This window comes from Mauremys reevesii, linkage group 3 (assembly GCF_016161935.1).
Source record: "Mauremys reevesii isolate NIE-2019 linkage group 3, ASM1616193v1, whole genome shotgun sequence".
NCBI classification, from domain to species: domain Eukaryota; kingdom Metazoa; phylum Chordata; order Testudines; family Geoemydidae; genus Mauremys; species Mauremys reevesii.
In genome coordinates this window covers 58,503,265-58,517,684 of record NC_052625.1, presented here as the reverse complement: position 1 = coordinate 58,517,684, position 14,420 = coordinate 58,503,265, and positions in this window count along the sequence as shown.

Here is a 14,420-nt window from a genome sequence, read left to right as displayed (position 1 = left end):
TCAGCTAGTGCTAAAAGGCACTAAAGCTCATTAAAAGGGTTGGACAAATATTTCCCGTCAAAACTTTTTTTGGATCAAAAACTAGGGGTTTTTAAAAAGCAGAAATCAATGTCTGCTTTCCTTCAAAATTTGTTGTGGTTTTTTAATTGAAAAGCTGAAATCAGTCTGCCAAAACCTGAACATGATTTGGGGTTTCAGAAGTGTGCGGCCAAATATTTGCTGCTTGCTGTGTTTGATTGTTTAAAGAAACAATAAAAAAATTCTGCTTACAAAAAATCCAAAACTTTTGAACCACCTCAGCTTGTGACCAAACGCCTGAGCCCATCCAGGAAGAGATTTTTCCAGGTTTCTGATACTCTGCTGGCTTCCTTGACTCATATCTGTCTCCATAACTTTGGGTTCATTTAGGTTAGAACATAAGAACGGCCATACTGGGTCAAACCAAAGGTCCATCCAGCCCAGTATCCTGTCTACTGACAGTGGCCAATGCCAGATGCCCCAGAGGGAGTGAACCTAACAGGCAATGATCAAGTGATCTCTCTCCTGTCTTCCATCTCCACCCTCTGACAAACAGAGGCTAGGGAAACCATTCCTTACCCATCCTGGCTAATAGCTTAACCTCTGTGAATGTATCTGTTTCCTAGAGTCTGGCTCCATGGGGTTCCTCACAAACTGGAGATGGTTACAGTGGGTTTGTCTTTAGTATAGCTTATGTATATAATACTCCATGAACTGAGCATTTGAGCTTGTTCCAGAATCTGGGATGAGCCTATGTTGCGAAAACTGAAATGCTCAAAATAGCACATGCATGTGAATGGACACAGGATGCTAAAATTAAATTAACCTAGGGGGTCTCAAACTGGGGGTTGGGACCCCTCAGGGGGTCACGGGGTTATTACTGGGGGTCGCGAGCTGTCAGCCTCCACCTCAAACCCTGCTTTGCCTCCAGCATTTATAATAGTGCTAAATATATAAAAAAGTGTTTTTAATTTATGAGGGTGGGGTCACACTCAGAGGTTTGCTATATGAAAGGGGTCACCAGTACAAAAGTTTGAGAACCACTGAATTAACCCCTCTGGAGCCTCGGAGAATGCGGAGGGGGGGGGGGTGGTCTCCCTTGGTAGGGTTGGGAAGGAGGTAGGTGATGTAGGATATTGCTCTTTTCATGTGATCCCTCCCCCATGGCTCTCTTGGCTCTATCACTGTTAATCTAAAGTGGCTAATTTTAAATTAAGCTACTCTCCCCTGACATTACTCTCCCTATGGCACTGAAATTAAATGTAGACTATAATTTGGCATTTGAGAAGTGAAAGGGATGGTAGCCTTAAGGGAAAAGATAACAGCTTGGCTCTTTTGTTAAATAGCTGTCTGCAAGCCTCAAACTGCTGAATGAGATTTAGGGTAGGGAAGGCTGTGCCTCACCAAACAGCCTGTCCCTGTCCCCTATCTGACCCTCATCCACTTCCTGCCCCTGACTGCCCCCCTCAGAGTCCCTGACCCATCCTGCTCCTTGTCCCCTGACCGCTGCCCCAATACACCCCCTCAACCACCACCCCGGGACCCCACCCCTCACGAACTGTCCGTGCTCCCTGTCCCCTGACTGCCCCGACCCCATCCACCCCCCCATCGAGTCCTGACTGACCCCCAGAATGCCCACAATCCAACCCCCCCATCCCCTGACTGACCCCTGGAACCTCTGCCCCCTCCCTGTCCCCTGACTTTCCCCAGGACTCCCTGCCCCTTATCCAACACCCCCTTACCATGCCGCTTACCCCCACCTCTCCCCTCTCCCGGAGCCTCAGCGCACCGCGTCCAGGAGCGGCCCTGGATAGCGCTGTAGCGGCCTGGCTCCAGCGGGACCGGAGCTCGCAGCCCCGCCTGCTTACCACGCGACTCTGAGCGAGAGGAGCTCAGGCCCTGCCCAAGCCACGCCGCTTTAGCTCTGTCCAGGGCCGCTCCTGGACGCAGCGCGCTGAGGCACCAGGGAATGGGGGAAAGTGGAGGCAGGGCCAGGGGGATCATCCGACATTCTCATGGGGGCCCCTGCGGGGCCAGGGGCCTGGGGCAAATTGCCCCACTTGCCTCCCCCCCGCCCTGGGCGGCCCTGCCACATCCTTCTTGTAGTGTGGGGCCCAAAACTGGACACACTACTCCAGATGAGGCCTCACCAATGTCGAATAGAGGGAAATGATCACGTCCCTCGATTTGCTGGCAATGCCCCTATTTATACAGCCCAAAATGCCGTTAGCCTTCTTGGCAACAAGGGCACACCGTCGACTCATATCCAACTTCGCTTCCACTATAACCCCTAGGTCCTTTTCTGCAGAACTGCCGCCTAGCCATGTGGTCCCTAGTCTGTAGCAGTGCATGGGATTCTTCTGTCCTAAGTTCAGGACTCTGCACTTGTCCTTGTTGAACCTCATCAGATTTCTTTTGGCCCAATCCTCTAATTTGTTTAGGTCCCTCTATATCCTATCCCTACCCTCCAGCATATCTACCACTCTTCCCAGTTTAGTGTCATCTGCAAACTTGCTGAGGGTGCAGTCCATGCCACCCTCCAGATCATTAAGAAAGATATTGAACAAAACCAGCTCCAGGACCAACCCTTCGTGCACTTTGCTTGATACCAGCTGCCAACTAGACATTGAGCCATTGATCACTACCCGTTAAGCCCGACAATCTAGCCAGCTTTCTATCCACCTTATAGTCTAGGGGTGAGCAAACTATGGCCCACGGGCCAGATCCAGCCCCTTAGGGCTTTGGATCTGGCCCTCTGGATTGCCCCTCATAGCGCCGCAGGCCCTGCACCGCTCTCAGAAGCGGCCCCCAGGCGGGGGTGGGGGGCAGAGGGCTCTATGTGCATTGCCATTGCCTCCAGGCACCGCCCCCGCAGCACCCATTGGCCAGGAATGGGGAACCCTGGCCAATAGGAGCTTCAGGGGAAGTACCTGGACGCACAGCAAGGGCAGCACATGCAGAGCCCTCTGCCCCGCCTCCCCCAGGGGCTACAGCGCTTCCTGGAGTGGCGTGGGACTGGCGCCAGGGCAGGCATGCAGGGAGCTTGCCCTGGCCCTGGTGCACACCACTGCCACCCCGCAGCCGCTCTAGGTAAGTGGTGCCAGGCCAGAGCTCAAACCCCTCCTGCACCCCGCCCCCCAACTCCCTGCCCTAAGCCCCCTGCCTGCACCTTGCATCCTTCCTGCACCCCAACTCCCTACCCTGATCCCCCTCGTACACCCTGCAGCCCTCCTGCACCCCAACCCCCTGCCCTGAGCCCCCTTGTACACCCTGCACCCCTCCTACACCGACCCCTGCCCTGAGCCCCCTGCTGACCCCGCACCCTTCCTGCACCCTGACCCCCTGCCCTGAGCCCCCTGCTGCACCCTGTGCCCTTCCTGCACCCCAACTCCCTGCCTTGAACCCCCTGCCACAGTCTGCACCCCTCCTCTGCCCCAATCTCTTGCCCTGAGCCCCTTCCTGCACCGTACCTCCTCCCACACCCCGCACTCCCTCCCACACCCCAACCCTCAGCCCGAGCCCTGCATACAATTTCCCCACCCAGATGTGGCCCTTGGCCCAAAAAGTTTGACCACCCCTGCTATAGTCCATTCATCCAGCCCATACTTCTTTAACTTGCCGGCAAGTTACTGTGGGAGATGGTATCAAAAGCTTTGCTAAAGTCAAGGAATAACATGTCCACTGCTTTCCCCTCATCCACAGAGCCAGTTATCTCCTCATAGGAGACAATCAGGTTGGTCAGGCATGGCTTGCCCTTGGTGAATCCATGCTGACTGTTCCTGATCACTTCCCTCTCCTCTAAGTGCCTCAGGATTGATTCCTTCAGGACCTGCTCCATGATTTTTCTAGGGACTGAGGTGAGGCTGACTGGCCTGTAGTTCCCCGGATCCTCCTTCTTCCCTTTTTTAAAGCCAAAGCCCCAGAGCCCCCTACCTGGGACTGAAGCTGGAGGGACTCAGGCTTCAGCCCCCCTGCCCTGGGCTGAAGGTGGGGTTCAGGCTCAGACTCAGGCTTTGGTCTTGGCTCAGATGTAGTCGTTTTTGTTGTCAGAAGTTTGAGAACTGCTGAACTAGACATTTAGACCAAGATTTTCAAAAGTAGGTGGCTACCAGGGGTGAAAGTAGTTTAAGGATCCTGAGCAAGGTGGGGGCATGGCCTCGGATGGAAGGGGTGGGGCCTTTAAATCCCCAGGCCCTTTAAATCACGGATGGAGCCCCGCGGCTCCCGGCTGCCACTGCTACCCCAGGGGGCAGCTTCCCCAGGCTGGCAATTTAAAGGGGCCCTGGACTTGCCGCTGGAGCCCTGGTGTAGCGGTGGTGGCCAGGAGCCCCAGGGCTCTGGTGGTGATTTAAAGGGCTCGGGGCTCTGGCCGCTGCTGGGAGCCCCGGACCCTTTAAGTCGCTGCCAGAGCTCCAGGGTTCCTGGCTGCCACTGCTACCCTAGGGGGCAGCTTCCCCAGGCTGGCAATTTAAAAGAGCCAGGGGCTCCAGCCATTGCTGAGAGCCTAGGACCCTTTTAAATTGTCAGCCTGGGAAAGTTGCCTCCTGCCCGTACGGTCTGCTGTGTACCAGCTCTTGCCGGTATGCCAGACCAGACCAGACCGGCTTACTTTCATATCTGGTGGCTACTGAACAACTGGCCTGATTTTCAAATGTCCCGACCACTCTGCAGTCTAACTTTAGGCTGATGCTCTTTAAAATCTTGATCATAACTTTTTAAAAATTGAAATCTTGCCTTCTGTGTTGGGGCCACCAGAGAAATCTGAGTGCATTGGACCAGCTCAGCCTGACCCCTCATCTGTCACCTAGTGTGAGATCCTGCTGCTGGCCAATTCTGCTAATGTGGGGAGGCTGTTTGTACCGGTGATACTTCTTCACACTGACTTCTTACCAATAATGTTACAGGCAGTAGAGACGGGGCCAAATTCAGTGACACTGACATGGGTGGGATGGCAGTAAGAGAAGAATTTGGCCCAATCTATATGGGATTATACTGTTTCACAGGATGAGGCTGCAGGGAAATTCTTTTGTTCTATGTTAACTCCTCTTTCCTTTTCCCCAGATGCACGCTCGTTTAACTTAACGTAGAAACTCATACATTCATATGGAGCTTTCATTTCCAGATCTCTTGCGCATATCCAACCCAGGTGGGTAATGACTAAACGTTGTTACCATCTGTCACTTGTTTGGTCTAGGGCAAATGAGTTGATGGTCTCAATCCACTTTCAGTTCTAGGTTTAGCTTAACAAAAAGAAGGTTAAGGGGTGAATTGATTACAATCTATAAGTGACTACATGGGGAAAAAGTATTTGATCATGAGCTCTTCAATCTAGCAGAGAAAGGTAGAACATGATTTATTGAGACTGGAAATAAGACAGGTATATTTGACAGTGAGAGTAATTAACCACTGAAACAAGTTACTAAGAGTCATGGTGGATTCTCTATCACTGACCATTTTTATATCAAGATGGGATTTTTTTTCTAAAAGCTCTGCTTTAGGCATTACTTTGAGGAAGTTCTATGGCCTGTGTTGCACAAGAGATCAGATGATCACAATGGTCTCTTCTGGCCTTGGAATCTAGGAATCTGCAGTTGCCCAAATCTCTGAAACCATCACCACCACTAGCACTAGCTGATCCCATTTTTGGCAGAGAGGCCAAAGAATGGATGAGCCAAGGAGACTGAATTAGCTACTCAATCGCTGAGATGTCCCCGCCAGGTCAGGACTCAGTCATGTCAATAAGAGCACTACGATTGCCCAAACAGTAACTGTTTAACAGACAGAGGACTTCAGCCTTAGAGGCTTTCACAGCTCTGAATTCACTACAGTGAAATAAGGGACCTTTCACAGGCACCATCAAGATTTTCTGTAGTTTATGACTGCATTTAAAATGTCCCTTCTGATTGATCCCTAGGTTAGCTGTACTGAAATCTTCTCTTGAGTCTCCTTTGCATATGGAGCCCTACGCAACTGATCAATATTCCTTCCCAGAGAAGGTACGTCTCAGTTATCGGTGACACATTCCCCTGAGTGCTTGTGTCAAACTCTCTCACATCAAGGAAGGGGAAGGTAACCTGCAGAAAGGTCAGATTGCCTGTGCTAGATCTCAGCATAGACGTTAACTCTCAGCTGTCTAACCTCTGCTGTCAAAAGGAATAGCTGTGCTTATCCCTCTCTCAGCCTTCTTCTTTTCTCTGTTTTTTTCCCTTCTGTGCTCTTCATTGAATACTTCGGAGAAGGGAGGAATAACATGGGAAAGGAACATAGGTATTGTATCGCCAGCTTGGATTGGACCCCAGATCCACCTAATCCAGTATCCTGTTTCTGAGAGTGGCCATCCCCAGATGTTTCAGAGGAAGGTGCAAGGACCCCAGAGCAGGCAGATGTGGGATAATCTGCCCCCTAATAGTTAAAGACTGGTTTAAGTCCTAAAGCCTGAGGCTTGATATCCCTTTTGTTGGAATATAGCGGTTGGAGTCATTATGGGCCTGATTCTGGGAGGTGCCGAGCACATCCAGTTCTATGGGAGTTACTGGTGCTCAGCATGTCTCAGGATCAGGCTCTTAGAATGGATATCGTGATACTGTATATAAGAGTATTGTTAGTCTCTAAGGTGCCATAAGTACTCCTGTTCTTTTTGCGGATACAGACTAACATGGCTGCTAATCTGAAACCTGTATATAAGAGTGTCACCTTCTGACCCAGGGCTGTTTCTATAGTTCTCTACTTCTGACCATATGTCACTCAATTTCTTCCACACCGATAAAAGAAATGTTTAAAAATTACAGTGTATAATTAGTAATGTATCCATAATCTATGTATTTAATTAACCATTGGAACTCTCTGCCACAAGACAGCACTGAGGGCAAAGGCTTCCTTGTTAGGGTTAGGGGCCTGATTCCCTACTGCCTTGTACCTTGTGCAGTCATTTACACATGGGCAAACTGATGGAAAACATGACCAAATCAAAATACTCCACTCGTTCGTAACAGAGAGAGCATTCTGTACCCATCTTGTGCTCACTCACCAGGGGAGAATCAGGCCCAAAGTCTGCAGTGTAGCCATGTTCTACGCTAGTAATTCCTTTATAAGGCAAGGCCTGATCCTGCTGTCATGGAACTCAAATGGGAGTTTTGCCTCTAACTTTAATGGGAGCAGGAGCAGGCCCCAACTTGGCCAGCTTAAGAAAGGATTCTTCTTTCAACAGCACATGGCAAGAGGCAGTAAGAAGCCCTGGGAGCTGTAGCTAGCTGTGAAGTTTTGTTGGCTGCACTAGTTAGATGCAGGGACTATCTCAAGTGGCAGGTTAAGGAGTGTCTGGAGAAGGACCCTAGGGAACTACAGCTCCTACAGCTGCAACTGTGACTCCACTATCCTCATTAACAGGAGCATCACATGAGCAAATCAGAGTCTTTCTGAGGCTTTGGCTACACTGGCGCTTTACAGCGCCGCAACTTTCTCGCTCAGGGGTGTGAAACCCCCCCCCTCCCTGAGCGCAGCAAGTTACAGCGCTGCAAAGCGCCAGTGTAAACAGTGCCCCAGCGCTGGGAGCGCGGCTCCCAGTGCTGTAAGCTAATCCCCTCGGGGAGGTGGAGTACCTGCAGCGCTGGGAGAGCTCTCTCCCAGCACTGGCGCCGCGACCACACTCGCACTTCAAAGCGCTGCCGCGGGAGCGCTCCCGCAGCTGCGCTTTGGAGTTCCGAGTGTAGCCAAGCCCTGGGTCTTCTAGCTTTGGGGGAAGGGAGGTGGGTGGGTTGAAATTTTTCTTCACTATCCAGAACGTGCTTTTGAATTTTTTTCCCTACCTGATGCTAGTGACCTAAGCACCCTGCTGAGCGAGTGCAGGCTAATACCTGCCTGCTCCACAAGACACAGTAGCAGCTCCCTCAGGCATAAAACAGCTCTCCTGAGCCAAGATGGGTGTTTAACTGAGCACTAAACTCACACAGCAGTCTGAAGGGAAAGGAAAGGAGTGTGGATCCCTTCCCTTACAGGAGACTTCCCCACTGAAAAACAGGACAAGTTGGGTGAATGGGGTTGTATCAAAGAATTTATGTTCACTGTATACTGAGAGAAACCTAGGCCCAAGTCTCTGTTTCTGTTCCTGTGCATAGGGCAGGGATGGGAGAGGGGGTGGCAAAGGTGACTTTAAGCCACTTTTGTATAGCTCCATTTTCTGGGGCTATGAGAGGGCCTGTCCAACTCCTGGTGTATGTTAGAGCAACCTTGGGGCTGCTCTAACTTATGATCTGTTTTTCAAGGCTGCCTATTAGCCCTGGAAAGCAGAGGATAGCTGTAGTGGCCATAATCTCAACAAGCTCCCAATCCACCCTTTACAATGGGGGCCAGGAGCAGGGCCATTATGCCAGTTCTACATTGGCCAGGGGGTATTTTAAGGGAACAGTTTCCATTCCTTCTTGGAAACAGTGAGTTGGAGTATATTTGAGGATTGAAACTTTCTATGGTCTGGATCCTGCAAATATGACCAGCAGTGACTATTACAGAGATCGGTCCCATTGATGTGGATGGGCTGGATTGTGGAGTCCTAGCTCACCCTGGGTGGCACGTAGGCCCTACTTCAGCAATGCACTTAAGCACATGAGTAGACTCACTGAAGTCAGCTGAGATCAGTTCAGTGGAATTACTTCTGTCCTTAAAGTTAAGGTGCTTTGGGGGATTGGGGCCTTATGCATAGTTAGCTCCACTGAAGACAGTAGGATTATCAGTGAAGAGGAGCTCCACAGTCTGACTACACACACTCAGAATAAGCCTTATGCCTGGTGATACGTGTTTGCAAGATTGTGCCCATAAACTCTTTTTGGGCAGAGACTGTCTTCATTCTTTGTCTTGTACACATTGGGGGTGCTTAACAAAGAACTAAGAATCAGCGATGATGTGGTTAACACCAAAATACTCGTACTTTAATGCTTAGAGAAACAACAGGAAAGCAAGCTTTCGGCGTGTATAAAAATACTTTGTTTGGAGCACTTGAGAGTCCTGGAATGATAGCAGAAACCCAGTGAAAACTGTCTTAACCTCCCAAGGGAGCAGCAAAAATTGATCACATAGCGGAGGTTTGACAAAAGGTCAAACATAGTTGTACTGGGAGACTTTTAAATAGTTACTGACAGGTGAAGTGTAAAGTGACAAAACCCCATATGGGCCCTTTCCTGAGCTCCTCCGGGAGGTATAAAGTCACAAATTTACTCAGCCCCTGCCCCCCAATTCTTTTTTATCACTTCATTGTCACATTCAAAACATAATGAATATCCTGGCGGGCCTGACTTAGCTGCTCTGGAGGCCTGTGATGTCACCATTTGCTGAAACGGGTCAGCAACCTCTGGCACGCGGGTCGTCAAGGTAAGCACCCTGGTGGGCCGGGCCAGTTTGTTTACCTGCTGCATTGGCAGGTTCGGCCGACCATGGCTCCCACTGGCTGCGGTTCGCCATCCCAGGCCAATGGGGGCAGCGGGAAGCGGCACGGGCGTGGGATGTGCTGGCCACGGCTTCCCGCCGCCCACATTAGCCTGGGACGGCGAACCGCGGCCAGTGGGAGCCGTGGTCAGCTGAACCTGCCGATGCGGCAGGTAAACAAACTGGCCCGGCCCTCCAGGGTGCTTACCTTGACGACCTGCGTGCCCGAGGTTGCCGACCCCTGTGCTGAAACCTGAGCTGCAGGTGTCCCTGCCTGTGGTTGAGACGGGTGGGAATGGTGTGTGTGTGTAACTTTGTATCCCCTTTGTAGTTCACCTTTAAGACAAAGGGTTCTTTATAGGTCGTGTCTGAAGGTTTTTTTCCCAGCATGTCTAAAAAAATGACTGTAGCTGCCATTCCTCCTTGCTACAGGGAACTAAAATTGATTACTATTGTCTTTAGAAGGGCAGCATTGTCTAATGCATAGAACAGGAGGGGGCGAGTAGGAGTCAGGAAGCATGAATTCAGTTCCAGATTCTGCCACTAACTTGCTGTGTTACTTTGGGTAAATTACACATGGCCCAGTCTGGCCAGTTCCTGAGAGCTTTCAAGTCCCATTCCTGTAAGAAAATGTAAACAACTGCTCTGAGTTCTTTGCTCCAGTTTCCAAGCTGCTGCAAAAGCCCTGGAACACAATGAACCAAGCCTCATTTGCCTTACAATGATCTTCTCCTGCCCTGGAACCTGGGCTAGTCTTAATTGGCCTAGTGCTCAGGCAAGAACAAACTAGGTAGGCATGCATGTTATCTCTTGTTTTTGTAGAGGTTATTGCACAATGCAGTGCGTGCAGGTAAGAATGTGTGTCTGGGGCACTGTCAGACAGGCTTGTTTGGAGTTACTTTGACCAAGCAATTTATTACAAAGAACTGATTGCCAGATAGAAAAAGCTACACAGGGCTGATTATTTTCTCATAGGAAGGATCACTCACTAATTACTTTTGTACGGGTGATCTGATCCCGGTGAGAGCCTGATTCTGCTCTCAATGACGCCAGTATTAACCAGGAATGACACCAGTGAATTCAATGTAAAACTGGTGTAAGTGAGAACAGAATCAGGCCTGAGACTCATGGTGGGCTGGATCCTCAGTGAATGTGAACTGGGCCAGCTCCATCACTGGAGCTCTGCATTTCTCACAGCACTTTGCACCCAAGGATTTACAAGTGTTAGCTAATTACGTGCACACTAACCAAATTTAAAACCTGTGCTTAAAGATGGGTTAAAGCAAGTTGTAGCCAGACAGGGTTCCAATATGGGTTTGGCTGGCCAAGGTAGATTGTTCGCAGATCATGTCAGAACATTGTTCTAAAACAAAGTGTTTGTGTCTGGCGTAAAGTATAGCTCTAACTTAGTACATGCTGTACACACACTGGGGAAATTAGAGCACAAGACTGGGAGACAGGAGACCCAGGTTCTAAATTTATTTCTGAGACTGACTCACCATTTAACCTTGGGCAAGTCACTTCACCACTTTTGCCTCAATTTTCCTGCCTGTAAAATACAGCCAGGTGAATAACTATTTTGTTTGCTAGTAGTTCTGAAAAAGAAAAAAAAAATTGGTTGGGGTTGAACTGAAACAGAAATTTTCCAGAATTTTTAGCACATCAAAGCAGTTGGAAACATTTCATTTTGAGTCGAATGAAACCTTATGTTTTGGACATTTTAAGTTATAAAAGCCAAGGAATTTAGGGGCTAGAGCAGGGCCGCCCAGACGGGCGGGGGGGAAGTGGGGCAATTTGCTCCAGGCCGTGGGCCCCACAGGGGCCCCCACAAGAGTTTTTCGGGGCCCCTAGAGCGGGGTCCTTCACTTGCTCCAGGAGCCCCAGAAAACTCTTGCGGGGCCCGGGCCCCCAGAGCGTCTTTCGCTCTGGCACTTCAGCAGCGGGGGGTCCTTCCGCCCCATTACCGCCGAAGCGAGACCCGCCGCCAAAGTGCCAGGTCTTCGGCGGTAATTCGGTGGTGGGGGGCCCCTGCCGCGGGTCTTCGGGGCACTTTGGTGGCGGGTCCCAGAGCGGAAGGACCCCCTGCCACCGAATTACCACCAAAGCGGGGGCCCCCCACCACCAAAGACCCCAGGCCCCCTGAATCCTCTGGGTGGCCCTGGGCTAGAGTCACAAAACTGAGGAGGAGGTGCCCCTTTTATGCCCAATAGCTAGTGCTTAGGGCACTCACCTGGGATGTGGAAGATCTGAGTTTGATCCCAGGTCTGGAGCATGGACATAACCCAAGTCTTCCCCTGTCAGGTGAGTCCCCCTAACCACCAGACTAGGGGGTATTCTGGGAGTGGTTGCTCCCTCCTGTTGCATATTGAATAAATAATTCAATATTCATTGGCACAGGCACTTGAATCTAGATGTCACCCCTTCAAGGAGGGTGAGGGGAGGGCGTGCCATAACCACCCCACTATCAAGTCATTCTCATGTGCTCTCTGGCCCAATGCCTGCTTAAATACTTAACACAAAATGGAACAGCTTCAACAGGAGAGATTGAGACCCACGCCAGAAAAACCAATAGCCCAGTGGTGAGCAGGGAGAGAGACCTAGGTTCACAGTCCCTGCTCCAGAACAAAGATTCAAATCTGCATCTCCCACATGTGAGGTAAGTACTCCACCCCCGAGTTAGTAGGTATGGTGGGAGGAGAAAGGGCGGCAACCACCCCCCCATTTTGTGCATGTGCCTAAATCCCCTTGTGAATCTAGCCTGAAAAATCAAAATGTTTTGTTTTGATAGTGTCAAAACAATTCATTTTGACAATTCCAAGTTTTTGTTTTCACTCTGATCAAAACAATATGCCAAAATCGACACTAATTTGCTAAATGTTTCTGTTGACCTGAATCTGCATTTTTTGGTGGTGGGGAAAAAAAAAGTTTTGGATGAAAACTTTTTTGTGTCTCTACTGTAAAATGGGAAATCTACTTATTTGTCTTGCAGGGCTGTTATATGGCTAAGTCAATTAATGGTTGAGCTGCTCCACTGAAAGGCTCATATAGAAACCCCATTCCCCCTGCAAAGACATGGGATGTCCCTATGTTAAAGGAGTGGGCCCCACAAGTTTAAACATACCGTGTTTCCTCCTTCTTTCACAGGACAGTATTTAAGGGGAACTCAGTGGCTGCTGGGGCTCCACAAACCTGTGGATCATGAGGGAATCACAAGAAACTCCACTGCCTCTGCACTGCTGTCTGCCCCCTGCAACCCATGAACAGCACCAATCCTGGGGCAGCCATGCTGCTGTGGCTGGCTATGCAACCAACCTTGGTGAGACAGCATGAGTTACTACAGGCTATATCTGCAATAAGGGGAACTGCCTTGCCCCCTCTCCCACCTCTGGTTTGAGAAACCAGTAGAGGTCTGCTAGCTGCCTGCTCAAATCCCCACCTGCAGAGCTGGCACCCTGCAGGGCATTGTGCAGGGTCTTCTGCAGGGCCGCCAATGTGTCATGCAGGTGGCATTCCTCCTTCTCACCAGTCAGGCTCCAAGAATGCAGGTTTCCCTCCTCACAGAAGTGGCAGGGAGCAGAAGGGCCAAAATGTACCGAGTATGTTGTTGTTATGATTTCAATTCTACTGTTTAATCAGTTACCATAATAATCTGTGACTTTAATGGCCCTGCTAAATGCTAAGGAGACCACCAGCTGGACTTTTGAAACATTCAGGAACATCAAAGAATCCTGTGGCACCTTATAGACTAACAGACGTTTTGCAGCATGAGCTTTCGTGGGTGAATACCCACTTCTTCGAAGAAGTGGGTATTCACCCACGAAAGCTCATGCTGCAAAACGTCTGTTAGTCTATAAGGTGCCACAGGATTCTTTGCTGCTTCTACAGAACCAGACTAACACGGCTACCCCTCTGATTCAGGAACATGGGGTTTGCCATCCTAGATCAGAGCACTGGTCCATGGAGTCTGGGATCCTGTGTCCAGAAGTAGCCAGTGACTGATCCATCAGAGCCCAATGGAAGACAGTTCAGTAGTCCAAGAGAGATGACCAAAGCAAAGGAACCTTTTGCAGAAGTTATTTTTATTTCAGTATTTCAATGCATCCCTCTCTGATCATCTCATAACAACTGCAGGCTAATTCCTCTCACATCTTGATCTAATTCTCTTTCTGCTGGTGGAGATCAAGCATGTGCAGCTCATCTGTTTGACGTACACTCAAAAGAGAAAAGGACGTCACAGTCTCACAGTGCCTATTAAAACAACTCTCCCCCCACCCCTTACTCCTAATGCAATGCAAATCGGAGGCACTGGTTTATTTTTATAGCATTAGCCCCACCTCCTCTAAAGTTAGACATGGCATGAAACAGACTAGCTAATTTGGACCAAGAATTTCAATTGCCTGGAAAATGAAGGTGCAAAAAACCAAACAATATCAGCAGGAGTTTTTGCACTAAAAACTATTTAATTGATTTGCTGTCTCTTTTCAGACTTCCGAAAATGAGCTGGAATTCTCTATTAGTGCATCCTTGTGAAAGTAAAGACAAAGTGAAGAAAAGCCCCCCACTCTCAGATGGGAAAAATATGTAATCTCTAAAAAGAGCATCCTGGGATTTTATAGTTTGAATTTAGATGTCATCTTCCTTTGCAGCTAAAGAGATGTGCTAAGTGCTGGATGCATCCTCTAGGAGAGGACTAAGAAAACATACACATTTCATTTTGAACATCAATATTTTAATAACCACTAACCTAGTATGATTGCTGTATTTCCAGTTGCTTGAATGGGGCATGTTATTTTTCTCTTTTAGGTGACTTAATTCATTCTTAATCCTACAATCCCCACAAGAGTCAGCACATCTATTCAGTAAAATGTCTGACAGGCCTGGCCATGGTCTGATCTTGACATATTTCACTCTAGGATGATCAGGAATATAATAGCAGTCTAGGGAATTGTATGGCATAGTGAGTTAGTAATGGGCTCTAGTCTTCTTCA